At 44.4% G+C, this 26,157-nt stretch overlaps 1 protein-coding gene and 1 long non-coding RNA gene across 6 annotated transcripts in view; one reads left to right on the forward strand and one right to left on the reverse strand.

Moving 5' to 3' along the window:
• Positions 1–12,999, reverse strand: part of RALY (RALY heterogeneous nuclear ribonucleoprotein) — a 79,462-nt gene extending 66,463 nt beyond the window's left edge. Inside the window, exons 1-2 of one of the 5 annotated variants that reach the window (XM_039248709.1) lie at positions 12,806–12,999; positions 11,316–11,415 (exon numbers count right to left, since the gene is read on the reverse strand). The gene's annotated coding sequence lies outside the window, so the exon portion shown is untranslated. Of the gene's footprint in view, positions 1–11,315; positions 11,416–12,050; positions 12,227–12,805 lie in introns of those variants that run through there. The other 4 variants (XM_039248710.1, XM_039248708.1, XM_039248712.1 and 1 more) reach the window with 4 other exon arrangements.
• Positions 13,000–13,362: 363 nt separating this feature from the next.
• On the forward strand, positions 13,363–17,818 carry LOC120242780. The gene is made up of 3 exons (XR_005531165.1): positions 13,363–13,467; positions 14,141–14,307; positions 17,740–17,818. It is a non-coding gene; the product is annotated as an uncharacterized LOC120242780 (long non-coding RNA).
• Positions 17,819–26,157: the final 8,339 nt, after the last annotated feature.

A 26,157-nucleotide genomic window follows, 5' to 3' on the forward strand; every position in this document is an offset into this window, starting at 1 on the left:
AAGTCACTCAACCTTTCTTAGTCGGTTTTCTGATCTGCAAAACAAGAATACCTATTTTTTTTTGTAGAGTCGCCATGAGGATTAAGACATATTTGCCCCTGAGATATAACCACCAATTTATAGGAAGTTCAGAACATGGAAAACTCTACAAGGAAAACAATCTAGTTACTTCAACAAATAAAAGTAACAACAACAAAAACCACACAGAAGTGAACTTACAAATTAAGAGACTTAGGGAGCACCTGAGTGGCTCAGTCAGTTGAATGACAGACTCTTGATTTCAGCTCAGGTCATGATCTCATGGTTGGTGGGATGGAACCTTATATCAGGCTCTGGGCTGACAGTGTGCAGCCTGCTTGGGATTCTCTCTCCTTCCCTCTCTCTCTCTCTGTCCCTCTCCAGCTTGCTCACACACACTCTCAAAACAAATAAATAAACTTAAAAAAAAAAAAAAGAGAGGGAGACTTAAAAGATGTAACAACCAATTAAAATATGTGGATCTTATCCTAAGTTAAACTGTAAAAATAAGACTGTGACATTTATGAGGTAACTGGTAATTTGAACATAATCTTGATTGTGATATTAAGGAATTGTTAAATCTTATAAGATATGAAAATGGCACTGTAGTTGTGCTTTGTATTTTGTTTTGTTTTTTAAGTAAACTCTACCCCCAACATGGAGCTGGAATTCACAATCCTGAGATCAAGTCACGTGCCCTACCAACTGAGCCAATCGGGTACACTGTGGTTTTATTCTTTAAAGTCATCCTTTAGAAATATGTTGTGAAATATTTATGATAGCTGAGGTTTTCTTCAAAGCACACAATGAGAAGTAGGCAGGGGTATAAACGAAATATGACTGACCATGAATTGAAGCTGAGTGATAGGTACATCAGGCTTCATTAATCTATTCTATTTTGTAAATAGTTAAATTTTTCCATATTAAGAATAAATTGGTTACTGGGGCGCCTGGGTGGCTCAGTCAATTAAGCGTCCGACTTCGGCTCAGGTCATGATCTCGCGGTTCGAGGGTTCGAGCCCCGTGTCGGGCTCTGTGCTGATAGCTCAGAGCCTGGAGCTTGCTTCTGATTCTGTATCTCCCTCTCTCTCTGACCCTCCCCTGCTCGCTCACTCTCTCTCTCTCTCTCAGAAATAAATAAAAATTTAAAAAAACAATATGGTCTTTGCTAATAAATAAATAAATTGGTTAGGTTTAAATCCTGGCAACTTCATTTACTGGCAGTGTGGCGATATATTTCTTAACCTCCTGGTGTCTCAGTTTCCTATCGATATAATGAGGACCAACAGAACTTACTTCTTAAGTCTGAAAGGAGAATAAATGATTTTCATATATAGACAGACTTATACATGATATACAAAATTTACATATGTAAATGATACATAAATTTACGCATATAGGTCTTATAGGATTTATGAAGATTTCTATACATACACAAAAAGCTTAGCATATAGTAACTTTAAATAAACATCAGCTCCATTAGTATGAACACAAGGTACCAAGCATGGTATCTCAACACAGTGGGCACCCGATACATGGCAGCAACAATTAATAGGAAACACAGAGTTAGGTTTAGAACCTAGATCAGATTTTTAATCAAGTACTCAACTAGTCTCCTTGACAGAAGGCCTAAATACCCTCTGGTATATGTCCCCAGTGGCAGCTCTAACATCTCCAGGCTCTCCTGACAAATACCCCAGAGCCTGACACAGGATCAAGACCTAACTAATGTTTAACATGGAAGTGCTGCTCTCTGAGAGCAGGCAGGGCCACCTCATTTCCCCCAACCAGGTAATTTACGGTACATTTTCTAATATTTGCTGACAGAACAAAGAGGAAAGGCTCTAAGAAATGATCAATGTTCACACCAGCCTTCAAAGTGATTTGGTAAAACTACAGAAAATAAACACCCAGCTAGGGTCCACCCAGCAGGATAAAAGCTGACAAAGAAATGGCAATTTTTCCCTGGGCAAATATACAAGTAATAGATGAGCTCTGAGAGACTAAGCTCTTTAGATTTTGGTATTCCCCTCTCACCACCTCCCCCCTAAGAAAAGACAAACTCTCTTTTGACATACTTCAGGTATGACTGTTTGCTGGATTAATTTATTTCCAGAAATGATGTAATTATAGGCAAAGAGGTCATTCTCATCCTATCCAGTTTAAACACAAATTGGCTTGGGAACAGACCTTTTCCACCTGCTCCAGAAGGCTATGAGAAGGCATCACCACCCACCCCTTAAAGTATGGACACATCCTCCCCTCTCAGCTCATTAGCAGGAATAGGGATGCCATTCAATTTAGTCATTCATGTGTTTCTGTTCAAGTTGTTCCTATCATACACAATGTCCTCTCTCCATCTCTACAGCCTAAAAATTCCTCTGTGACCAAACTTTCTGGGAAAATGGGGTAGGGGAAGGGAGAGGGGCAAAGCAACTGAGAAGAGATTTCAGGGTATCTAGCAGATAGAGTCCAGACACAGAAATACTGGTGTTTCATAATTTATTAAGCACAACCAGCCAGAATGTTAGAAACTGAAGTGGTCCAAAAAAAAAAAAAAAAAAAAAAAAGAAAGAAACGAAACTGAAGTGGTCTCAGATAATATATGGTCACTATCTTTATCCTACAAAGTCCAGTGAAATACTCAATCCACCTTAAATGTTCCCTGGGCACCACACACCCAGAAATGAAGCAATCTCTCCCTTCTCTGAAATCCCAATCTTATCTCTTCATAGTACTGCTATCTGAGAGTTCATACTATGGTTTATAAAGCACAATTCTGTAACTACACACCAACCAGCAGGACTTAAAATGAAAAAGATAGAGAATGCTTCTGGACGTGGAACAACAGAAATCTCTCCTATACTACTAAGAGTGTAGTGTGGTATGCCTTTGAAAACTGGTAATAATTACTAACACTGAACACACACCTACCCTATGACTTGAGGCTAGAGAACACTAACTGCTCTCCCTTAACAGGTTTTCCAGGACTTTTGCCTCATCAATGCCCCCCTGTCTAAGTAAATGCTTCTATCATTCTTTCTCCAGCCCTAGAGGCTGATTTAGACCACTCTTCCTGATCACTCCAGCCCAAAGAGATCTCTCCTTCTATGGAGGGCACTGCCATTTACCCATTAACTCTGACAAATAGCTCATGTATTCTTCACATTTTATATATATCTCCACATATAAATTGCATCATCTGATTTTATAAGGTACTATTTTTACTTTTAATAAAATTATCTAACTTGCATTAGACATTATTGTGAGGAAGTTAAGATACAGAATATTAACCCCATTTTATACCTGGCCAAAATAGTGCCAAAAAACATGAGTAGACCTTAGTCGTCCAAATCAAGCTATCTACACCAAATTGCCTTATTGTCAGATACATACCTTATCTCCCTAAAGAGACCATAGGTTCCCTTTAGTCAAGAATATGCTATACATACATGTTTACATCCCTCACAGCACCAAGAAGGTATTCAATGGGCTCCATACAGTCTGGATGACTGATTTCAGTATTATCTCCAACCTTCGAGGACAAGCACAGGCCTATTTCCTCTTCTTCTAGACCTCACAGGCAATGCTAAATTGTTGGAACACAACACAACATCCAAAAAACGTTTCTTTTTTGAGTGTAGGAACAAGAAAAGAGGAAGAGCCCTTAGAGATCAGGGTAAGTTCAACGTTCCCTCCATTTCCTTAGGGCTCCGTGCTGCAAAGTGTTCAAAGAAGACTGGAAGAGAGTGGTGGTGGGCTTCAAAAACCACAATTTAATCACAATTAATAAGTCACAAATTGAGCAAATGGCAGAAACCACACCTCAAATAATTCACTTGCAAGCAAAATAAAGAAGTTTTTTATTTGAAAACTGAGTATAATAAAACTTAAAATAACTTAATATGAAACTTCATTTTCTTCCTTCCTAAATAAGAAGCTAGACAATCTCAAATATTTCTGGAAGCCGGCCAGAGAACTGATGTGAGGAGAATGGGGAAAGCACTAGACAAATGTCTGGACACCCAAACCTGAAGGACAATGCTGTCCCCTACCCTAACGTTCTTGACTTCACATACTGCGTGTGGGATACCTCAGCAATAGAGGATAAAGGGGGGCAAAAAGAAATGTAAACAGTGGAGGTCAGACACTCAAAAAGGTCTCCTTGCCTAGTGACACATCCATCAATTTTGTTATTTCTAGTCTGAATCCTCAACCCAAATATTTGGGCCAGGGCAGCAGGAGTAAGCAACAGCTAGGACCTACTGTACTTCTCTCAAAACTGAAAGTAGTTTGAGGGCAAGAATCAGGTCTTGCTTCGTTTTCATGTTCTCCATAAAGAGAACACATAGCAGGTACTCCAAATTCCTGGAAAAGAATGGTTGAACTTTGGGATGAAAAGCAGTTACATATGCATAATCATGCTATCACATCTAGGTAGCCTACTCAGTATGATAGCTCTACCAAGACCCTAATTTTAGCAATAGTTCATTTTAATTTATGTGAAAACCAACTTAGAGTGAGTCTTTAAGGCCTGAAGAAAAGTTATTCTTGTGTTCAACTGATTCTCATTCAGGCATAGCTATTATTACTATATTGACAACACCATTCCTCAGTGCCAGCTTACAGCTATCTGGAAGAACAAAGTCCCAATGGTTCGTGTAAGGAGGCAACATTTGACTTCTTAGTATAGGATGATCCTGCTTCCAGAAAGGAAACCCAGACCTAGAGAAATAATGAGTTACGGAAATGATTCTTTTAAATCTACTGCTGAGCGCTTTCACTAGCACAAAGAATTAAAAGGAAACTAGACAAACAGATAAACAGACAACATGCACAGTAACTTTAACTAGGTTTAGTAAAATCCTTAATAAAACAAACAGGAGAAGGCTAAATACCAGATAAATGCCTCTGGAATGAAGAAAACCTGGCCAATAATATTAACCTTATAAACCTGGCCTTCTAAAAGAGAATGCAATCATTTCACCCTAACAAACAAACGGAATCATTCAGTCTACAGATGGCATTTCAAGGGCCAGGTAACCTCAATAGAGGCATCTACCACATAGAGCAAAAGCTCTAAGGAAATGCAAATTTCTGGTAGAGTGTTTTTCCAGTCTAGTACTGTTTGGGAATCTTATATAGAGTTTTTATTTTTCTCTTTATTCTATGATTTTAAACAGTCTGCCAAACATTTAAATATATAGTCCTTAGACTCCAAGTTTGTCCATGGGACAACAGCTCCAAGTTTATAATGAAGCTCAGCAGACAATCTGATAAATTCATCTCAAGAGCAATTTTTCAGCAATCTGTCCATTCTAAAACGCAATATCCATCTATTTATATACTGAAGGTACCCGTGAACCCAGAATTTAACCCTCTGGCATATTCTCAATGCTCTAATAAAACCCTTTCTCCTTCAAGAGAGGAATTCTTAAGTCACTTCCATAAAACCAGAAATTCATACTATTAAGAGTTAAAATATCATCCAAGATTATCTAGTCCAACCCCCTAGTTTTAGACAGGAAGACAGATCCCAGAGAATATCAGGTAATTACAATTTACATGACTTTGGCAAGCATCAAAAGCTTGACTTCTATTTCCCCCAGTGGAGCAACACTGGGCATGTCGGAATAGCCAGATGTGCACTTCAGGTCAGTGGAGCACTTCAAATACATATTCTGAGCCTCAGAAACTCTTTAAGTATTCAGGGCAACCGAGTGGCTCAGTCAGCTGAGCATTCAACTCTTGGTTTTAGCTTAGGTCATGATCTTGCAGTTCATGGGTTCAAGCCCTGCATTGAGTTCTGCTGCTTGGGACTCTCTCTTTCTGTCCCCTCCGCAGTCACGTGTTCTCTGTCTCTCAAAGATAAATGAATAAACATGGAGGGACACAGGGAGGGGAGAGAAACTCTTAAGTATTCAACCGCAATCTCCCAACCCCTAACCCTGTATGGAGTGCAGTGGACAGCCTGAATGACCTTTTGGAGATACAGAACCTAGTGATATATTCCATACTTTCTCCCCTCCTCCAATGAGATATAGCCATTTATTCACAGGAAGGCCATTATGAAGAGAGAGAAAGATACTAAAACTAAAAAAGGGAGGGAGTTATAGAAATGGAAAAGATAACTAATGATATTTGGACAGATGCCTATCTCTAGTCATTCATTTAAGCAGGGAAGAGAAGGTGACTAGAGAAGAACCTCAAAATCAATTTTCGTCCCAGCTCCTGAACCCTTTGGGCCTTTACAGAATTTCAGGGAGCTCTTAAGATTATTTTACCACTGGGGCGCCTGGGTGGCTTAGTCGGTTAAGCGTCCGACTTTCACTTAGGTCATGATCTCGCGGTTCGTGGGTTCGAGCCCCGCGTTGGGCTCTGTGCTGACTGCCAGCTCAGAGCCTGGAGCCTGTTTCAGAGTCTGTGACTCCCTCTCTCTGACCCTCCCCTGCTCACACTGTCTCTCTCTCTCCTAGAAATAAAGCATTAAAAAAATTTAAAAAAAAAAAAAAATTATTTTACCATGAAATGGTGCCAGAAAAGGGGCTTGGCCAAACCCACAAACCGAAATAACAGCAGGGACCAGACTAAATGATCTTAAGGCTCATGAGTAGGTTCCCAGTTTATCCCACTGTCCCCTCTAATCCTGAGTCTATGAGCAGTACCTCATCTCAGGTCTGAAACTTTCCTTACAGTACCTAATGGGCAGTTAAGTCAGCAGGTTAACATCACTGCTGTCATCTTCCCGGCTCAAGTTGTACATTTTATACATGAAGCTAAAACTGAAAAAAGAAAAAAAAAACAACCTAGGTTTTTATAGACATTCATATGAAAACCCCCCTTACCACCCCCCCCCCAACCACTGCGTAAGAATGGGGAGGAGAGAAAGGAAGAAAGAAAATACCTCTCCAAGAGATATATTGTCTAAATCACCATCTAGAATCATAATAAAACTCCTCCTTGGTCCCTCCCCATCTGGTCCCACCCTGACCTGCCCCGCCCTACTCTCCACCCTGTGCCTCCACCTCTGTTAGCTAACCTACTGAGATCTGCTGCCTTTCTGGATGCAAGCTCCTGTTTTTACTCAACTTTGTTTTCCCAGTGCCTAGCAGGTAGTAAACACAAGTGACTTAGAAAGGCCACAGGAGCACATGGAGAGAGCAATATCAAAGGACAATGTCTAAAGAGAATGTAAGCTGTTCTTGGCTTAACATAAGCAATCGTCAGGACTACACAGGGCCTGCATGTCTGGGATCTACTATTTCCTCCTTTTTTAAACTAGTATTGGGGCACCCAGGTGGCTCAGTTGGTCAAGCATCTGACTCTTGATCTCTGCTCAGGTAACGATCTCATGGTTTATGAGTTCAGGCCCTGAGTCTGGCTCCACGCGAAGAGCACTAAGGCTGCTTGGGATTCTCTCCCCCTTTCTATCTGCCTCTCCCCTCTCACTCAAAATATTTTTTTAAGGGGGGGGAGGGGAAGAAACTAGTGTTTACATCACCCAGTTTAGTCAGGAATAGTTACCAGATATGTTGTGTAATGCCTCTAATGCCTCTCGCTCACCCATACCCCCACCCCCTGACCCTCCCCATGGAGAACCAGGATCAGTAACTAGAAAGTAAATGAAAGCAGATATAAGAAGACCCTGTATGAGAAACCCACGACTCTCTTGTGTCCTCACCTCAATAATCAGCATCTTCACCTATACAACTGCACTAGGTAAAAATCTAGAAGTCATCCCTGATTTCTTGCTACTCTCAACACCAATAATCTTTGATTGTGTCTCACTGCTCAATTCCTTCTACATACATACTCTCTCTCTTCACTGGAAACATCATCATTTCCTACCTATATAACCACAATAAGTCTCTTCCTAACTGGTCATTTTTGCCTATGGTACTCTAGCCCTCCAATCCACTCCCCAAACAGGTAGCCTTCTAAAATGCCCATAGGAGCATCACTTTGATATGAAGTTAAAATTCCTCAACCTGGGCAACAAACCTCTTTCAATGACTTGGTTTCTGCTCTACCTACCTTACCAGTCTCCTCTCATCTCAGGCCACATTCCCCCGTCTTTTGTTTTATGATCCATTCAAGAATCTTGAGAAATCTGGGGCGCCTGGGTGGCTTAGTCAGTTAAGCGTCCGACTTTCACTTAGGTCATGATCTCGCGGTTCGTGGGTTCAAGCCCCGCGTCGGGCTCTGTGCTGACTGCCAGCTCAGAGCCTGGAGCCTGTTTCAGTCTGTGACTCCCTCTCTCTCTGACCCTCCCCTGCTCACGCTGTCGCTGTCTCTCTCTCTCTCTCTCTCCTAGAAATAAATAAAACATTAAAAAAAAAAAGAATCTTGAGAAATCTGAGAGATGTAGTTAACCTCTTTGGGTCTGTTCCTCACCTACAGAATGGGAACAATAGTATATACTTCTCAGGGTGGTTATAAGAAGAAAAGAGTAAACATGTTAAATACTTGAGAGTAGTACGTGATAAATACAGTAAATGGCCAAAAACCTTACCTATTACCACCACCATCTCTAGACTTGCTATTCCTTCGGCCTAGTCTTATCTTTGTCTCCTCCTCAACTCTCCAAATCTCTTTTCCTCCTGCCTTATGTCTGTTTTTATTGAGATCTAGGCTTAGCCAACCTCTCTGAAGAAGCCTCCAAGGCTGGGTTCGTAACCATTTCTCTATGCTCTCATAGTGCTTACCCCGATTCACATACTTCTCACATGGCCTGTTTCCTTGCCTGCCTTCCCCACGACACTATATAGACCCCAATCCCCAAGCTTAGGACTGTGCATGTCATATGCTTACTAATTTCCCTGTAAATGGAAAACTTTCAAATAATGAAATGTCCAATGAAACCGTATCTCAACAGGTAGCCAAAATGGGACTTTAAAGTTTCTCAACTACAAGATCCTACCAATAAACAATTCAACACATTCTGACATTATCACATTCAGGGGTTTGGACTTAACACATAGGCAATGCTAAGCCATCAGATCTTTAAGGAAAGTGCAATATGCCCCGATCTGTTTGTTGCCCTATTACTCATCTCTGGAATACTTGCCACTCCCACCCTCTGTAGGTATCAGGACAAAATTCCATCTATCCTTCACAAAAACCACATTCCACCACCCCACCACCTCCTGAACACATAGAAAGGGAAAAAGTCAAACCAAAGGGAATTCTGAAAGTCTAAATGCATTTAACTTCATCTTAACCACCTGCAAACAATGAGTATCCATAAACACCCTCTAGGAACCCCAAACTAATCCCACTTGTGTGATTTTATAGAAAGAGGGCATAGAAAGAACATTTCATGAAGGTAATCCATTTAATCATCCTCTAAGTAGTTTTGATCCGAGCTGTCATAGCATTGCTATTCTTGATCACTGCGGCCTGATATGCCCAAACACTGGACAGTCAGAAAGGCAGGTGCAAACAAGACAAGGGTGGAGAGTCCTCTGGGTTCTATTTCAAGGGTAAAAGGTCACTTTGGAAGATACAGAAGGGGTGAGCACAGATCTCCAAAACGGGCTTCAGTGATAAGGAACTTCAATCCACAAAGGAGAGGAAAGGGGGGCAAGGAGCTTAACCAAAGGTATAACCAGGCCTCTGTTCCTGCTCTGGGAATGCATACCATACCCTACAGCAGATCAGGGCTAATCATTTTGCATTTACAAAGCACCCTGAGGTCAAGGGAGGTGCAAAGAGTGCCAGCTTTGCCAGTCACAAAAGGACAAAATATGTATAATCCTACTTATATAAGGTACCCAGAGTAGTCAAATTCAGAGACAGAAAATAGAATGGTGGTTGCCAGCGGCTGGCGGGAGAAAGGAATAGGGAGTTCGTGTTTAATGGGTACAGAGTTTCAGTTGGAGAAGGCAAAAAAGTTTAGGTAAGGATAGTGGTGATGGCTGCAAAACAGTGTGAATGCACTTAATGCCGGAGAACTGTCCATACAAAAGTGGTTAAAATGGTAAATTTTAGGTTACATATATTCTTACAAAAACAAACAAAAACACCCACACCGGCTTTAAAGTTATACTGTCTGCAGTTATCAATTACATGATCCTGATCAAGTCCTACAACCTCTCTAAGCCTATTTCTTCCTCCGTAAATCAGGGATAATACCTAATTCATACAGTTGCTCTGAGGAATGAGATACCCCACAGAAAGTCCTCAGCCCAGGAACTGGTATATGGTAAGTACTTAATATTAGCTATTATTTCTACTACTGCAATAGACTTTCAACGTCATTTCTCACAGTTCCCACACAAGCCTGTTGAGTTTACAGAAAAGTAAACAGGTTCACAGGGCCACAATAAGTGGCTCAATTTATGACGCCACATCAAATCCTCTGCCCATGAAAGGTGTCCTGCCTTTACAACTTGTTAATTTGGTGATCTAAGAAAGGCAGATTCCCCAAGGCAGACTGCTGTGTCTCCATTCTCAATTACAGCTGTAAAAAGGAGATGTAAAGCAAACTCTAAAAACTCCCTCCCAGAACTAATTAGAAATGAAATCATGATTCCTGAAGAGTACTATAAACCATAAATAATCATACAATAAAAATGAGAACTAGTACACCTGTACACAAAACCTGACTTCCTTTTAATTCAAAACCTAAAGCATGGAGAGTGGCTGGACCTAAACAACGTCTTCGTGATTTAAATATACTCAGGATTCCTGGTCTTAAGGCCTGAATATGTAATTTATTGCCCTTTCAAAAGGTGGCAAGGAATGGTAGAAATGTAACTATTACTGGACTGCAAAGCAGAAGACTGGGAATCCTAGTTCTGATTTGTCACTAAGGCAGTCTGTAAATTCAGACAACTTACTTCCCCTTTCCAGTGTTCAATTAACAGGGAAAAGGGACAAGGCAAACAAAAAAGTTAGACCAGACCGTTAAGACCCCTTCCAGCTCCTACAAACCACAACTTCTAAATCCAGAATTTTGTGGGGCGCGTGGGTGGCTCGGTCAGTTAAGCGTCCGACTTCAGCTCAGGTCATGATGTCACTGTCGGTGGGTTTTGGGTTCGAGCCCCGCATCGAGCTTTGTGCTGATAGCTAGCTCAGAGCCTGGAGCCTGTCTTCAGATTCTGTGATGCCCTCTCTCTCTCTCTCTGACCCTCCCCTGCTCACGATGTCTCTCTCTCAGAAATAAATAAAACGCTTTAAGAAAATTTTTTAAAAATAAATAAACCCAGAATTTTGTAAAGAGGTGAGCACAACAAACCTCCAGAATCCCAAGAATTAATGCCAATATCAGGAGACTACTTCAAGATGTGGCCTACCTGACTTTTAGACACTTCCCACACCAGGATCAAACACACTGGAAAACCAGAACACTTGCCAAAGTTATTTTTAGTTCACTTTTATCCCTCTTCGTCTTACCTGAAAATAAGGAAAATAAAACCCTATTTGAAGGCAGGAGTTGAAGCACTTGACTTGAGCCACTTCCTGCTTCCCCTCCCCCACCCAGGAGCTATAAATCTAAACACTGTGGAGAACAGGCAAGGTTTGGGGGGAAGAATATGCTATAAACAAAATGAAGGATAGTCCTGTTATAATGACTTAAGCCTTCCATGAGCCAAAACCCCAGAGAATTTCAGTAGTGCATGAGATCTGGAGTCCTCTACTTTCATCAAATTCTAACGGGCAATACTAGCAAGAAATCCATAGTAATTTCCTTTCCCTCGGACCCCTCACATCCCCAGAACGGGATTTCGTCCATAGCATAGTGGACACCAGCCTAGGAGTCAGGGAAAACGGAGTTACGTCTCTAACGGTGTGACCCAAGGGTAAGTCAAAATCCTCTCTGCACTGAGAGATTACACACAAGCTCACACTTAAGAAATAAATAACAGGTACTAGTACCAGGGCGTTACACCATGATTTGAAGCACATTAGTTCATCTCCCTGAGCCTTGATTTCTGCTTTTGTAAAGGGGGATAACCCCAGAAAGGCCGTCGTGAGCATTAAGTGAAATAAGGCTTAGGAAGTTCCTTGTCAAGTCCATTAAATGTTACCTGTTGGCATTAAGCGCTTGTCTCACATATTAGTTCCCTAAATCCACAAACATCCTGCGAGGCGACTTTCTTTCCCCCATCTCACAGAGGGACAAACTAAAGCTGGACTGCACAGAGGGCTGCGTGAATTGCAGAATATCGCCCCAGCTCGAGGACCAGTTGTTGAACCTCTCCGAGCCCCGAGGTGTGCAAGGAGCGCGGCAACGGCAGCGGCGGGAGCTGCGGCGGCGCTCGGGCCCGTGGGGAGCGAGGCACCGCCAGTCCTGCGCGCCTCGGGGAGCCAGCGGACCCAGCCGGATCCGGCGCGAGAGCCGGAAGAAGCCCGGGCCGGAGCCGGGACCGAGCCCGAGCCCGCCCAGGCCTCCCCAGCGCGGCCTCCGCTCCCTCCCCTCCTCCCCTCGCCCGGTGGGGCGGGGCGCGAGCACAAAGACTCCAACTTCCGAGCGGGCGCGGGCCCACGCCGCCAACTCCTGGCCCAGGCCCGGCCCGCGGGGAGGAATCGGCTAAGGAACGCCAGGTGGCTGGGGGGCAGGCGAGGATGGGCCGAGCCAGCGACCCAGGGCGGCGGGCCCGGGGGTGGAGAGGAGGTGCGGGCGGAGGGGGCCGGGAGTTACTCCCGCTCCCGGGACGCCCAGAATGGCCGAAGAAAGAGTTTCTAAAAATAGGCAGGAACTCGAGCGAAGAGGTGGGCAGCCGAAAAGGAACGAGGAACACTCCCCCGCACCTTTAAGGAGACGCCCGCGGTCCCCACTCACCCGCGCCAAGAGGTCTGGAGGAAGCCGCGCGGCGCGGAAGGAGGCGGTGCCGCCGCACTCGGGGGCGGAAGGGAGGGAGCGGAGGAGGAAGAAGGCGGCTCCGGCCGCTGCGTGAGGAGCAGAGCACACACGCGGGAGTCGCCCCCGCCGCTACCGCCCCCTCAGGTTATCCCAGCTCTGCCTGCCCTGCGCCCGCGCCGTTCGCGCGCCCCGCCGCACTGACAGCCGCGCGAGCCCCGCAGCCGCGAGTCCTTCCCTCGGCCGGCACCACTGAAGGGCGCGGGGGTGGGGGTGCCCTGAACAGCTTCCCTCAGCTTGGCCCCACCCGCCGCTCCTGCTCCGGTCCCGGGCCCTCCCTCCACGGCCCTGCCTCTTTCTCAAGAGAAGGACACGAGAACACAGCGCTAGGAGTCCGCAGCCCCACCCTGACACAGCCCGGCTTCCCGGGTGCAGGGGCTTTCCCCACCCGCTCAGCCTCGCTTTGGAAAGGTCCAGAGCTTCGGCGGGGAGAAGAGGAAGGCGGGGCCGGGGCGGGGCCTGACTGGGAGGAGGGACCGAGGTGGCAGCCAGGAGAGGCGGGGCTAAGGGCTGGAAGAGAGAGACTCTCCTACACCAATCAGCGAGCCGAAGACGGGGCAGGGCTGAGAAGAAGCGCAAGGCAGGTATGAAGACCACGGAGGCCGCGCCGAGCCAGGAGCCAGGGCCGTGCTTGAAAGCACGGGGATGTGGGTGGAGCTAAACGGAGGCCGTGCCCGTAGGAGGAGTCAAAGGTGGAGGGAGACCGAGGCTAGGCTGGGCGAAACGACACCCTTAGCGGAGGGGGCCGGAGGCGGGGCTGAAGAGAAACCCAGGAGGGAGGAAAAATTGAAGCGGGACAGAAGGAGGCGTGCCCGGAAGCCGAGCAGGAAGGAGGGGGCCCAAAGGTGGCCACTCTGGGGAAGAGCCGGAAGGAGGCGTGGCCCATAGCAAGAGCGCCTGGCTGGTGCTGAAGGTGGGCGGGGTCTGGAGACGGGGCCCAAACACGTTGGCGGGGGCTGTGCCGAAGAGTGCCGAAGAGGTGGCGTAGGGAGGAGCGTAGGTCCTTTCCCATTCAGCGAGCCAGGTGCGTGGACTGGGCGAGGTTAGCTCCTCGCAGCCTAGGCTAGGACTGGGCGGAGAGGCAGCAGTTGGGTCGGGTTTGGAGAGGAGGCGCCACTCCCACCTACAAAGGAGGTTAAATTGAAGTATGTTTCCCCTTCTGGGATGCGGGAAACGTTTGGTAACTTGATCTGGGTGGCGGTCTTCGCTTCTGAATATTTCTCCTGTCGGAAACTCTCACCCAAATCAGTGTTCCAGCCTCCCCGGAACAGGCGGAAGGGCCTTCAAACAGCACACGCAGCAGGTTGCCCTTCTGCCCTCAGCTACAGACTTCCTTGAAGGCTGGGAATTGTCCGAAATCTTGTGGCCGACCTGTGATTTCATGATCGTGTTTTTCACATCGCTTCCCCCAGAACCCGCCTAAGGTAACGGGAGTCCTAAGAACAGGGCACAGTTTGAATGGAATCCTGGCCCCGCGAGACCAGCAATTATAGCTTCGCTTGTATTGTTTGATGACGTCCGTGTCTGCTCTCAAAGGAAGAGAAATCAAATTGGAGAAATAGTGATACTGAGACCAAGGCCAGGAACGTTCTTCCTCCCTCTTCTAACTTCTGGTTCCGTCTTCTGCCTCAAATCTGTTTAAATATCACCTCCCTCAGAGAGGCCTTTCCCACCCCACCTAAAGATGTTCTCTAGTTTAGTCTCTTATTATTTTTCCTTCATGGTATTTCTTAGTCTTGTCATTTATTAGTCCGTTGGTGTGTTTTTGTCTGTCTCCCCACTAGAAGGTAAGTTCTTTGGTTGGGTACACCAAGCATCTTTGGTTGGGTACATCACGGATACCAGACCTAGTGCAATGTCTGGCATAGACTTGGTGTTTAATAAATTACACTTGTATGAATGAATCAGTCAATCAACCAGTTAAGGAATTGTTCCCTGCCAATCTCCTTGGCTCTGTTACTGACCATTCCTGACCCCTCACCTCCCTCCCTTTGTACTGGCCTTACCATGCACACTTGAATACACCACAGTCTCGCAGCACCCTCAGCTATAGCACATTCTCTACTTGGACTGCTCCTCCCCTTCTGCCTAGATGCCTCCTGTTCATCCTTCAAAACTCAACTGAGAAACCACCTCTTCTGAAAAGCTTTCTCTGCCCTCCCATCCGTTCCACCACCAGGTGCTCACCCCTCCCTGGGCAAGTGATAATCCTCTTTCTACTGGCACTCAGGATTATATTCATGGCTTCAAAGGTCCTACGTGATCTACTCTCTGCTACCTTTCTGCTTATCCTCTCTTGTACTGCTTGCACCTCCTCTCACTCTGCTCCAGCCATACTGGGCTCCTGGCTGTCCTTCTGACACCCCAAGCATCCTGCTAACCGCAGGACCTCTGCACTTGCTGTTGTGTCTGCCTCAAACACTCTCCTCTCAGATGTGAGCATGGCTCACTCCTTCAGATTTCCACTCAAATGTCACTTGCTCAGAGAAGTCTTCCCTGGCCCACATTTAAAGTAGCAACACCTACTTCTCTGTGCCTTTTCCTGCTGGATTTTTCTTCATAGCACTTATTACCGCCTTAAACACTGTTTGTTTGTTGTCTCTCTCCCATCCCCACCTTCTACTATAGTTTTTATGATCTTCACAAAGACAGGATTTTGTCTGTTTTGCTCATTCCTCAGTCCCTAGAACTAATATTTGTTGAATGAATGACTATGAATTAAACAGAGAAGTGTTAGGAATACTCTGTGTTGGGGCGCCTGGGTGGCTCAGTCGGTTGGGTGTCCGACTTCGGCTCTGGTCATGATCTCACAGTTCGTGTGTTCGAGCCCCGCATCGAGCTCTGTGCTGACAGCTAGCTCAGAGCCTGGAGCCTGTTTCGGATTCTGCATCTCCTTCTCTCTCTGACCCTCCCCTGCTCATGCTGTCTCTCAGAAGTAAATAAAATATTTTAAAAATTAAAAAAAAAAAAAGGAATACTCTATGTTGTCCAGAAGAATTCTTGAAGATCACGGTATGAAGGGAGATGTTTCTGAAGAATATGCTGGCAATACGAGCTGAGGTGGTACATTTACTAGTTGCCAGGCAATGTGCTAAACACTTTTCAAATATATTTAATTCCCATAACAGCCCTAAAGGTAGGTCCTATTATAATCCCTACTGTACAGATGAGTAGACTGTGGCACAGAGGTTACCTTTCCCAAGGTCACATAGCTACTAAGTGCTAGAGTCAAGTTCTAGAGGCTGCATGCTGAACACTGTACTAACCTGCCTCCTAATTATCAAGGACCTACTATTGTTGGTCCAATAAAGGAGAGGAATGAAGCAGAAACATTCTTTTGCCTTCAGGACACATGGTATAGGCTATGATGCCTGGAGTTGTGGCAGAATTTTTTCTTAGCCACTGTATTAGGGTTCTCCAGAGAAACAACCAATAGGATATATAGGTATAGATGGAAATAGGTGATAGGAATTGACTCACATGGTTATAGAGGCCAGGAATTCCCATGATCTGCCATCTGTAAGCTAGAGAACCAGTAAAGCCAGTGGTGTAATTCAGTCAAAGTACAAAAGCCCATGAATTAGCAATGGTGATGTCCAATGTCCTGAGCAAGAGAAGATGGATGTCTCATTTCAAGCTAAAAGCAAGTTTGCCCTCCTCTGCCTTTTACTCTATTCAGCCTTCAACAGATTGGATGATACCCACCTGCATTGTTGAGGGTGATCTTAGTGTACCAATTCAAATGCTAGTCTCTTCCAGAAACACCATCACAGACACACTCAGAAATGTTTTTACCAGCTCTGTGGACATACCTTAGCTCAGTAAAGTTGACACATAAAATTGACCATCAGATCCACCTAGAGGGAAAACCAGCTAAAGAAGTAAAGCCATCACGTGGAGGAAGACAGGAGTAAGAAAATTCTAGAAGAAATGGGCCAGAGACCTGCTAAAAACATACCTGAAACCTGACCTACCTCTAGACTTTTCCATGAACCAATACGTCTTTAAGTTTGAATAGTTTTAGTTGGTGATTTTGTAACTTGCAATGAAAACATTTCCTGGGAACCTGGGTGGCTCAGTCAGTTAAGTGTCTGACTCTTGATTTTGGCTTAGGTCATGATCTCATGGTCATGAGATCTAGCTCCTCACTGGGTGTGGAGCCTGCCTAAGATTCTCCCTCTCTCTCTGTCCCTCCCCTGCTCATGCACACTCTCCCTCTCCCTCTCTCTTTCCCTCTCTCTCAAAAAGGAAAAAAAGAGAAAAAAGAAGAAAAGAAAACAGGTTTCCTAACAGATGAGTAGGGTTCAATAGTTGGAGGTATAATGCCTCACATTTTTATGGGGCATTTGTTTACAGAATGCTGGGAGGTATTCCTGACAGGGAATAGCAAACATAAAGGCAGGAATGAATGTAAGAGCTTGGGGTTTCTGCAGCACAGAGTATGAGCTGAGATGGAAAAGATGAGATATAAAAGGTAGACTAGAACTAGTATCTGGAGGAATTGCTATCTACATTCAACTAAGTAGATGGTGGTAACCACTAAAAAGTTTCAAGCAGAGGTTGCTTTAAAATGATAAAGTGTCAGGGCATATGGGTGGCTTAGTCGGTTGAGAGTCCAACTTCAGCTTAGATCCTGATCTCCCAGTTCATGAATTTAAGCCCTGCATCAGGCTTGCTGCTGTCAGCACAGAGCCCACTTCAAATCGATCCTCTGCCCCACTCTCTCTCTGCCCCTCCCCAACTTGTGTTCTCTCTTTCAAAAATAAACATTTAAAAATGATAAAGTGTCAAGCTTGGAAGAAACTTTAGAAGTAATCTGATTCAACTTTGGGATCTGTTCTGTCTTCATTTCACAGATGAGAAAATGTGACCTGCCCAGTGTCTCACAGATGGTAGACAAAGGAATCAGGATTTGAACCAAAGGCCTTCTGAGTCTTTACATTCAACCACTTCCTCTCCCCACGATTAGAATTATTTCTGCCCTGTGAGCTCACCCTGAATGGGTGAATCCCTCTTCAAAATTTGGCAGTAATGTCTATAAAGCTACCCCAGCTAGGATTAGGAAGATGGATGTAGAAGGGGAGAACAGAAGGACCTAACAGGTGTCTTCATTGGAGGCACAGAACGAAGGCAGGTGAATGAAGTGGAAGGAGCAGATGAGGGAGAGGTGATAGGGAGAGAATCAGCAGGAGCTGTAGGAGCAGATAGAAATGGAGGGATGTAAGAAGTCATTGAGGAAGACTTGTTGTTAGAACAGGAGTTGAGAAATCAGATGCCTCAGGGCCAGGCAGGTACCATAAATGAGCAAAGTGAGTTAGGTGTAAGATAATAAAGAGTAGGGGCGTCTGGGTGGCTTAGTCGGTTAAGCGTCCGACTTTGGCTTAGGTCATGATCTCGCGGTTCGTGGGTTCGGGCCCCGCGTCGGGCTCTGTGCTGACTGCCAGCTCAGAGCCTGGAGCCTGTTTCAGTCTGTGACTCCCTCTCTCTCTGACCCTCCCCTGCTCACGCTGTCTCTCTCTCTCCTAGAAATAAATAAAACATTAAAAAAAAAAGATAATAAAGAGTAATAGGGCCTGTAGCAAGCTGGGAGTTCAGGCTCCTAGAGGAGGCAGCTATAGGATGGAGGTGCCCAGTATTGCCAGGTGCCAGGTTTTAAAAGAAAAAAGAAAGAAAGAAAGAAAAGCTCTAAGTCCAAAGTTTTATACGAAATCATCTGGTTTTTAAGTGCTGGCAACTATTTCAAATTGTTTAAAACAAGAGCACTGCCCTGGACAAAAGACACACCTCTTAGGGCTGAGTTTGGCCTATGAGCTGCTAGTTCATGCCTTCTAATCAATTTGGGTCCAAACCTCCCATCACTACCTACCAGCTGTGTGCTCTTAAGCAATTTACTCCACCTCTCAAGACTCAGGTTCTTATCTGCAAAATAGGGACAATTAATTCCCCACATTATAGAGTTGCTGTAAGGATTTTTTAAAAAATAAATGCACGTAGGAGCACCTGGGTGGCTCAGCCTGTTAAGCATACAACTCTTGATTTCGGCTCAGGGCATGATCTCAGGGTTTGTGAGATCAAGTCACTCATGGGGCTCCAAGCTGTCAGTGCTGAGCCTGCATAAGATTCCCTCTCTCCCAATAAAAGGCATCAGAATTGGTAAAGAGGAAGTAAAACTTTCACTTTTTGCAGACATGATATTCTCCATAGAAAACCCAACAGACTCCACCAGAAGCCTACTAGAACTGATCCATGAATTCAGCAAAGTTGCAGGATATAAAATCAATGCACAGAACTCGGTTGCATTTTATACACCAATAATGAAGCAACAGAGAAATCAAGAAACTGATCCCATTCACAACTGCACAAAAAAACCATAAAATACCTAGGAATAAACCTAATGAAAGATATAGGAGATCTGTATGATGAAAACTATAGAAAACTTATGAAGGAAATTGAAGAAGACACAAAGAAATGGAAAAACATTCCATGCTCATGGATCAAAAGAATAAATATTGTTAAAATGTCATTACTACCCAAAGCAATTTACACATTCAGTGCAATCAATCAAAATTGCACCAGCATTCTTCTCAAAACTAGAACAAACTATCCTAAAATTTGTATGGAACCACAAAAGAGCCCAAATAGCCAAAGTAATATTGAAGAGAACGAAAGCGGAAGGCATCACCATCCCAGACTTTAGCCTCTACTACAAAGCTGTAATCATCAAGACAGTATGGTAATGGCACAAAAACAGACAGAAAGACCAATGGAATAAATTCCTAAATTCCTGCCTCCCACACTAATGCACTTTCCAGTGGGAATGATGTTCACCCCTTCCTGTCCACCAGTTTGAGAATAAACTCTTTCTTGGTGCTTCCCTAATTGGGGTGAGGAGTAGCCCCACCCCCAGCTTTGACCCAAATCTCCCTCCCCACACTGGCATATAGACAGGATTCTCAGTAGCCAATAAGGGGGGGAGGGGTGGGGGGTGGAGGTTGAACTTAGAGAAGTAGAAAAGGAATCTATCTGGAAGATATTAGGAGGTCAGAGAGCTGAAGTGACAGGGTCAGAGACTTAGATGTTGCTAGGACTCCTCCCTAGTCCTTGTCTCTCCTTCTCTCTGCATATAAGCTTTTCTCAAGGCTGAACACTCCACTGCTGCAGCTCACCACTCAACTCTTAGCTGCTCCACCAGAGAGCCTGAAGCTTTCTGTTTCCAGTCTTAATGACAGAATTTCAGTCCTTAAGAAGGACTTCGATTGACCCAACATGAGTGGGTGCTCATCCTTAGACCAATTATCCACTGCTGCTGAGATCAGGTTACTGTGACTGGCCCAGCTGAAGCCAAGTGCCCACTCTGTAACCAATCATTGTCAATAGGGATGTGGGATGGATACAAGGATGGCATTGGAGAGGCACCTCGGTGGCTCAGTCGGTTAAGCGTCTGACTTTGGCTCAGGTCATGATCTCACAGTCCGTGGGTTCTCACGGTCCATGGGTTTGAGCCCCACATCAGGCTCTGTGCTGACAGCTAGCTCAGAGCCTGGAGCCTGCTTCAGATTCTGTGTCTCCCTCTCTGACCCTCCCCCGCTCACCCAGCCTTCTCTCTCTCTCTCTCTCTCAGAAATAAATAAAGCATTAAAAAACAACAACAAAAAAGATGGCATTGGAACCACAGGGTCAGAAAAGGGGAGGAGCATTTCCTCATGAAGCTTATCTCATTTCCCCTGCCACACACACTTCCCCCTAGCACACTTGCCCCTGGCTGTGTTTAAATGAAAGGCTCCACTCTCCAAGCTATTAGAGAACACACATCCAGCTTACCTAGAGAATGGAGGCATGTCTTGTCAATCTTTGTATCCCTCCAACATAGCCAAACAAGAAGCCCCCATAAGTGCTGTCCAATTGGATTGGACTGATCTGATCCTTGTAGGTATTTAGTCCAACTCACCCGTTTTACAAACAAATGAGACCCAGAGAGGGTAACTCCTGTGTCATGAATTCTGAAAACTGCCCATCAGAAAGAAAAGTTGCAAAACCAGGGTGGGGAGACCTCTCGTGTTGACTTCTACAGTCCAGGGCAGGTTAAACTCTGTGTTTAATCCTTGTCACTATGGACATCTGAGACTAAAAGAAGACATTTCTCATTTGGATGCACTCATTGGCAAATCTTAGTCAGGAGCCCAAATCTCCCAAGTGTTCAGTAATTATGACATCAGAGCCAGAAATCGAATGAACACACCTCAGTTCCAACCCAACCCTGCCTCTTCCTGGACAAGTTCCTCAAACTCTCTAAGGCCCAATTTTCTCCTCTGTAAAATGGACATAAATTACATTTATCTTGAAAGTTGGGAAGACTAACAATAATGTGTATAGTGTCCGTGACACATAGAAGGTCCTCAAAAAATAGTAAGCTCTTCTAATGATTGTTGTTAATGATAAAGAGGATAAAAAAAAAAAAAAACAAGAGCTCTGACTTCTCAAAGGAAAGAGAATTAATTGTTCCTGAGGCTCTTCTCCTGGAGAAAATAAATCCATCTTTCCTGAACAAAAGAATTCCCTTTGTTAAGGAGGAAGAAATGAAGGGAGAAAAGGAGGGAGGGGGGCAAGCTGTCACTGTCTCTACCTTCCCCTGAACTTTGCTCTTCCTCTACCTCAAACTCTGCTCCATCCCACTGCAATGCTGAGCTCACGTCACATACATGCTATTGTGAGACCACCAGCTTTGAGCTATCCTAGCTGGGAGAGGGGAAGTACATGTAGCAGAATCAAGAGGCACCCCGCCCCCCATGACAGCAGAAAGCTCTCATAGGTCAATGGAAGGGTGTTTGTCTCACTCCTCACTGGCTCAGCCCTGGAGCCCTATCTCTCCTCTCTTCCTTACTACTAGGTCTCCAAATTTATCTATAGTAGACAGGCTGGCATCTTTAAAGTATGATCTTCATCAAGTAGGAAGCAAATCATTCCATACCTTCCCTCCCAATGCCTCCTTCACCAGGTACTATCAGCCTCCTAATAAGAGGGGATACCTCCTCCCACTTCCCAGTGACCGTCTCCACCACCACCACCCCCAGCTCCACCCTCACCACTGCATCCATGAGTTGCAACACCAAGATCAGATGCAGTGACATTAATTGAAATTGACATTAGGGGCTCACTTGGTCAAGCAGAAGCACATTAGAAGAAATATAAACAAAGATTTTGTGTCTGTGGCATTTGTTCTAACAAGAAAAGCCATCTCTAGAGCATCTTATTCAAAAAAGATTGAATGTCCAGGAAATGACAGATACATGTCACCCCCTTCCCAACCCCAATATTCAGAAGATTCACACACACTTCCCAAGACTTTCCTATCAACTTTACTTCAGCCCTTGCCTCCCAGGTGCATTTCTGTAAGAGCCATCCACCACATTCCCCTTTATGTTCTCTATCTATTTCTCCCAAGCCACTTCTCCGTATCAGATGTTTTTATTTGCTGCTGTACCTCAGGAATTCTTGACCAAATGGCCCAAAAATTTAGGTGGGATCCAACCAGGCGACCTGAGACTTAAAGAATCACAACTGGAAAAGACAGGAAGATCCTCAAGTACTCGGGTATCTGCGTAAAGAACATAAAATGTTCTTTAAATTGTGCTCTAAATGGCACATTATCTTTTTATGGGTATTAATGGGTGGTGTAGATTATAGATACTATTTTTGTCTGTATAGTATCATTTTCCCTTTTCTTGATATCAGCACCTGTCTTTCCTATGAACCTCCACTCCTGTTCTTGATCCAGGTCATAGAGAGTGTTGTTTCTAAAGTCAGACTGCCTGGGTTTGAATCCTGGCTCTGCCCTTTATTAGCTGTGTGAACCTGGGCAAGTTTCTTAACCTCTCTGTGCCTCGTACAAGAAATACAGAGAATAATATCTACTTAATAGAGTTGTTGGGGGGATTACATGAGTCCTCCACATATGGACAGCCACATCAATCATTTGGATTAGTACCACAGTTTGAAACCTAATCTGGTTTCTGAAAGCCTAGTCTTGCCAGGCCAAAGCTGCAAAGCAAAGGTAACATCAGATTCTGGGCTACTTCATCAGGAGAGAGAATTCTGAGTGGGGAGACTCAAGGACCGTCAAATTTCATGCTGCAGGTAAAGGCGCACTTGCGTTACTCTAGCAATTGGTCAGACACGATGAAATAATTGTGCTAGGTCATTACTTTAAGGCCCCCAATGAGCCACACTTCCCAAGAGTCATTCTTATATAGTCTTTTCCCACATTGACACTGGGCTTGGCCATGTGACCAACTTTAGCCAATGGGACATTAGCAAGCATGATGCAAGCAGAGACTTAATTGATGCTTGTACATTGGTTTATCCTCTTGGAATGCTCATTCCTGGGGAACCTGAACAAACATGTAAGAAGAATGGCTAGAGAGACCAAATGGGAAGAGTCAGAATCCTAGCCATCCACCAACCTGCCAGCTGAATACAACTGCCAGAATGATCACCAGCAAGATCTGTAGAAAAACCACCCACTTGAGCCCAGCCTAAAGTGCACAATCATGAACAAATAAAATGGTTGTTTTCAACTGTTAGGTTTTGGGGTGCTTTTTTACATAGTGATAGGTAATCAAAACAGCAATAATGTTCAATAACCTTTCCTAGCTCCATAAAACTTCCAAAGCCTTCCCACACACCTCAGAGAATTGGATTGTTATTATCCTTATTTTACAGATGAGAAAGCAGAGGCCTAAAAAAGGGAAACAGTATCCTCAGCCAAGCAGAAGCCGAGCGGCCCCCACTCTTACACTTCTGAATCAGCTCCTTCCACTGCATCTCCCATCCATCCAGGTGAATAAATTTGTAAACATCAGCAGAAGGAGGTGTCATATAGAAGGCCCACTGGACTGGGAGTCACAGTGGCCCAGTTTGAAATTGGCCATTTCTTGACTAAATGAGTTTAGACAACTCAAACCACTTCCCTCTCCAAGTCTCAGTCTTTCCAATCTTTCAGTGAAGGGGAAACAAACGCAGAAGCTCATGAGAACCAGGGAAATAACTGACAAGGGAAGCAGGCCAGGTGGGGGGAGGCTGTGGTGATGGGTGAGCACACACCCATCTAATGGGGTGTTACTGTGTGGAATCTGGGCCCAGTATGGCTGGATTGCCTAATTTTTCCTTTCCCTTGGAGAGACAGGAAATATAGGTTAAATGTAAAGTTTCCCAGAATTAAAATGTGATGAATTCATTTGGATATTTAAAAAAATACTGTGTGGGACAAAAAAATTACATCCATTTAGTCTACAGACTGCTGTTTTGAAATGTTTTGGCCACATTACTTCAAAATGCTCTGATAGAGCATGCATGGTCATCAAATAAGAATGCCTATCTGTCCTACCTCTGTCCTACACACATATAACATGTCCATCTATCTCACTCGGGCCCTAGAGCCTGAATAGCAAGGAAGCGTTGGGTGTGGCCACCATGTTTTTCCATGGAATCCAGCCTCCCCACACTTCTGCTTCAGGGAAAGGGGTACAAAGGCCTAGCCTCAAATGCCTAAAGTTGGTGGAACCTCATCAGAGGGCCAGGAGTAAAAGGAAATAATATCTCAGTACCTACTAAGTAGATGCTTTGTGGCATCACATAGTGGTGAAAGGCCCAGACCTTCCAGACAGACAGACCTGGGTTTGACTCCTGACTCTGCCACTTATGAATTACATATTCTTGGGCTCGTCTGTTGCCTCTCCTGGCCTCAGTTTACTCATCTTTTTAAAACAAAAATCTTAATATTTCCAGTCTCTCAGTGGGAATTGAACAGAAAAAATGTATATGTGACAGATACTATGAATTGGCTACCCCTAAATTGTTTACAGCCTCCCTTGCCATGAAGGCTGGCTTGATTTCCTTGGCTTCCTAACAGGTACCATACAACCTAGGTGACAGAGTTCTGACCAGTGATATGTAAGTGAAAGTTGCTGGGTGTAGGGATGCCTGGGTGGCTCAGTTGTCTAAGTGTCTGATTCCTGATTTTGGCTCAGGTCATGATCTCACCATTTGTGAGATCAAGCCCTGAGCTGGGCTCTGCCCTGACAGCACAGAGCCCTGCTTGGGGTTCTCTCTCTCCCTCTCTCTTTGCCCCTCCCCCACTTGCTCACCAGCTTTCTCATTAAAAATAAAAATTTTTAAGTTTACTTATTTATCTTGAGAGAGAGAAGGAGAGAAAGAGAGCATGCATGGGGGAGGGGCAGAGAGAGAATGAGAATTCCAAGCAGGCTCTGCACTGTCAGCATGGAGACTGATGTGGGACTTGAACTCATGAACTGTGAGATCATGACCTGAGCTGAAATCAAGAGGCAGGCACCCAAACCACTGAACCACCCAGGAACCCCAATAAATAAACATTAAAAATGGGTGTTGCTTACCAGCTAAGTATTTTTTAGTTTAAGTGTAATTAACATAGAGTTAACTAATTATATTAGTTTCAAGTGTACAATATAAGATTCACAGTTCTATACATTACTCATCATGATAAATGTACCTCCAGAAATTTTTTTTGTATTTTTGGTAGGTTTTTTTTTTTCTTTTCTTTTAAAGGCAGACAACTGGTCTTCTTTAGCCTTTTATACTTCCTCCTGTATTTGCCTGGAACACAGATGTGATGCACAGAGGCACAGCAGCCATGTTGAAATCTTGAGAACCAAAATTGACTTGATAAGAATGGTAAAGCAGAAAGACAGAAAGAGCCTGGATTCTTCCAGACTTCTTATGTGAGATAAATGAAGCTCTATATATTTGTGCCACTGTTACTTTCAATTCCTGCTTCTTGCTGCCAAGCACATTTCTGACTCATACAGCATAATATCTGGTTCATCATAGTACTCAGTAAATATGACCTAGTGTTAATTTGCCTATATTACTTTTCATAATTATAACCATCTATGCTGTGAGTATTATTACCCTCAATTTATAGTGGGGAAAGTCATACCTCTTCCCAGAGTGGGTTATAAAGTTTCAATGAGATGGGTAGCCACAATAACAGCAAACATTTGTCAGTATTTGCTATGTTCCTGGCACAGTTCTAAGTGCTTCACACGTATTAACTCTCTTACTCCTTACAGCATCCTTGGATGAAAATGTTATTATTATTATTCCCACCTATCAGATACGAAAACTGAGAGCAAAGAAGTTAAGTGACTTGCCCAAGGTCATATAGCTACCAAGTAGCAGATCCAGGATTTGACCTCAGCAGTCTTAGGATAGTGCCTGGCATCTGAGGATGCATGCGT

The sequence above is a fragment of the Hyaena hyaena genome, unplaced genomic scaffold (genome assembly GCF_003009895.1).
Source record: "Hyaena hyaena isolate Hyena2069 unplaced genomic scaffold, ASM300989v1 scaffold_315, whole genome shotgun sequence".
NCBI classification, from domain to species: Eukaryota; Metazoa; Chordata; class Mammalia; order Carnivora; family Hyaenidae; genus Hyaena; species Hyaena hyaena.